We start from the raw sequence: 3,541 nt of genomic DNA on the forward strand, positions 1-3,541 counted from the left end.
TTATTTATTAAGGCATAGCATACCTGTTTAAAATTCCATTTATATACAGGTTCACATACCTCATGGGAGAAATCACTCACACTCGGCCAAAGGTGTATTTTTAGTGAATCACTCGAGAGCGGCATGGAACTTATTTCTACCATAAGCTTGCCAAGCAATCAATCCTCCTCCTTTTTAACTTTATACCTTTGTAAATATCAAAAGGACTTTTTTGGGTGAAGGGTTAGGCTTGGGCTAAAGGTGGGTAGTTGCGTTAGTGGTTAGTAGAAAAGGACGAAAGGCGTAAAAAGCGTCGGTTTTCGTAAAACATTTTGTTTTTGTGACTTTTTATTTTTTTTAATGAAGTATTTACTCAAACAAGCTTTTGTTTAAGGAGCTTTGTTTGTTTATTTCCAACTTAATTGTAATATATATATATATATATATATATATATATATATATATATATATATATATATTAGTCACACGAAAACCGAGCTTGTTACTAAAATAAAGGTTTAAAAATAAAAAGGGTTTTTGGTGGGTAAAGAGGGTTTTGGGTTAAGAAATGAAAAGGTTTAGGCTCAAAGGGGTTAACTAGGGGGAATTTTTGGGTAGGTGAAAAGAAAAAAAAATAATGGTGTTGAAAGAAAAAGGGTTAGTCCTAATGCCTCCATCATTTACTTACTTGGGTTTAAGTTGGTAAGGACCGGGAATGTATTGTCGTGGCAAGTTCTAGAGTCGTAACAACCAAGCGGCTGGCTATTCACACAAGAAATGAAAAATGAGCATTTAGTTGTAAAGATGTGTATTTGTATGCTCTATAAAGGCTCAAAACTCACTTTTGTGGGAATGGGTTTTATGTGATCAAGTATATATAATCAAATTTTAACTAAGCTTGTCATGTCGTTTCATAATTTTCTTATGTTGGTTCTTTTTATCACGACGCTATCGGTTGTAAATTCGTAAAAATATAACCTTGTTAAAATTAGAATTCCCAACTTAAATTTAGACAAGTAAAAATTTTTTTTTTTTGAAAAAAATTTGGGGTGATTAGCAATTCCAATAGAGTTTTGTGTAAGGCTTATTAGGACTTGCAAAATTCAAGGTTTTAGCTTCCCCCCCTACACTTAAATTACACATTGTCCTCAATGTGTCCCAAAAATAGGTTTTTAGGTTGATTGGATGTGTAAAATGATGTTTAAAAGCAAAATTTTATGTTACTGGCAGCCTGGACACGGCCCCGTGTTCAAGTGCCAGTAACGAAAATTGAAGAAAAGAAACAGAAGCCTGGACACGGGGGCGTGTTCAGTGAACACGACCCGTGTCCAGTTACCTGAACTGGGCGTTTGTCTGCAGGATACTCAGCACGGGGCCGTGTTGGCTGGACACGGCCCGTGCTGATCTTACTGTAATGGAGAAATTGTTGTTGGATGGCCCTGTTTTCGTGCATGGGCCTATGTTTCTCGTTTCCCTTGTTATCCTTGACCACCATGAGTGTGTTTTATTTCTGCAAAGTAAAACTAAAAGATTAAACTAAACTAAGGATAGTTCCGCGGAATGCCTCCGTGGTGCGCCACGTTTATAAGGGTCCTTGGCTAGACCCAAGGTGAGGTTATATGTTTTCTGAGTGGGATGTTTTGTATCCCATGTTGCACCGTCGGAGAGCATCATCCAAACTCGAATCAATAACCTTCATGTAATTTACCGGGTCATCGTCCTCTATTCTCTTCCCAACCCCGAATTTTACTTCATTATCCCCATATTTTAAAGTGAGCGTCCCGTCATTCATGTCCACTACTGCTTGTGCGGTGGCGAGAAAGGGTCTCCCTAGTATGAGGGGGACTTCGGTATCTTCTTCCATATCAAGTATGACAAAATCGGCCGAGTAAACGAAATTGTCTACCTTGACTAGGACATTTTTAATGACGCCTTGTGGGAACTTGACGGATCGATCAGCAAGTTGTATACTCATTTTTGTAGGACTCGTTTTTCCTAGGCCGAGTCTTTTGAACATTGATGCGGGCATGAGGTTAATGCTAGCCCCAAGGTCGGCTAGTGCATTACGAGCGGGGGAGTCCCCGATCGAGCAAGGAATTGTGAAGCTTCCGGGATCAATTTTCTTTTGGGGGAGTTTGTTGAGTACGAGGGCGGAGCATTCTTCGCCTAAGTTAACTAATTGCAATGTTTCAATTTTCCTTTTATGGGTGAGGAAGTCCCTCATAAACTTAGAGTATTTAGGCATTTGAGTTAGGACGTCAATAAAAGGAATGTTGACATGCAATTGTTTTAGTAGACTTTCAAATTTTGCGAATTGCTCGTTGGTCTTTTGGCGGATTAACCTACCGGGGTACGGAACCAAAGGAGCCTTGGTGGGCTCTAATGGTGGCAGAGTAACCTTCTCTTGATGGGGCGGTGATGTGGTCTCCTTAGTAGGCGATGGCCCTTCCGTGGTACCCACGGTACGGTTCCGTAAGGTGATTAGATGAACTTGCGCCTTTGGGTTTGTTTCGGTATTACTTGGTAACGCGCCTTGCGGTCTCTCGGAGAAATTTTGGGCTAGTTGACTTATTTGTTTTTCGATGTTTTGTATACTAGCTTGTTGATTTCTAAAATTTGATTCTAATTGTAGAAATCTATCCGAGTTTTTCTTTTCGGTGTCGGAGATAAGGCGAGATATAGTATCTTCAAGCCTTTCTCGTCCACCTTGTTGTTGAGGGAAATTTTGTGACTCATTTCTTTGTTGTTGAAAGTTTGTTCGTTGATTTTGTTGGTTACTACCATTGCCGGGTTCCCTCCAACCAAGGTTAGGGTGGTTTCGCCATCCTTGGTTGTAGGTGCCCGTTGGAGGACCCGACGGCCTAGGTCTATTATCAATGTAGTTTACCGATTCTGTTTGATCATCTGTTTCTTTCATACAACTCCAATTTTCATGTGGCCCACCACACCCTTCACAAGCCATAACCGAGACCGTTTTTGTCATTTCCAACTTTTTAATTTTTGAAGAGAGGGCCTCAATTTGGGCTTGTAAAGAAGTGCTTTCATCAACTTTATGGGCGCCCGGGGCAATAGATTTATTGCCTCGGGGAGTGTGCCACTGAAAATTGGTTTGAGCAATTTCCTCAATTTGATTATATATTTCATGTGGGCGACGATTACCTAAAAGTCCCCCGGAGCTAGAGTCAAGTGTTTGCCTTGTGTGTGGCAACAACCCATTATAGAAAGTGGATACTTGTTGCCATATCGCAAGGCCGTGATGTGGACACTTTCGCAATAGCTCCTTGAACCTTTCCCAAGTTTCACATAAGGATTCCCCGTCCTCTTGTGAATACGTATTAATTTCAGTCATTAATTTAGCCGTTTTAGCGGGAGTGAAATACTTATATAGAAATTTTTGGGCTAGTTCATCCCAGGTGTTTACCGATCCAGGTGGGAGGGCGTTAAGCCAAGCTTTTGCTCGGTCTTTTAGTGAAAAAGGAAACATTCGGATGTGACAACCCTCACCAAACCAGGTATCCGTACGAATTAATTAATATTTAATTACCGCTTAATTACTGTGCTT

The 3,541-nt window shown here is 40.4% G+C and overlaps 1 non-coding gene across 1 annotated transcript; it reads left to right on the forward strand.

Annotated features, from left to right (window-relative positions):
* Positions 1–3,227: 3,227 nt before the first annotated feature.
* On the forward strand, positions 3,228–3,334 carry LOC118480711. The gene has a single exon (XR_004863689.1). It is a non-coding gene; the product is annotated as a small nucleolar RNA R71 (small nucleolar RNA).
* The last annotated feature ends 207 nt before the right edge of the window (positions 3,335–3,541 follow it).

This window comes from Helianthus annuus, chromosome 7, assembly GCF_002127325.2.
Source record: "Helianthus annuus cultivar XRQ/B chromosome 7, HanXRQr2.0-SUNRISE, whole genome shotgun sequence".
Taxonomy (NCBI): domain Eukaryota; kingdom Viridiplantae; phylum Streptophyta; class Magnoliopsida; order Asterales; family Asteraceae; genus Helianthus; species Helianthus annuus.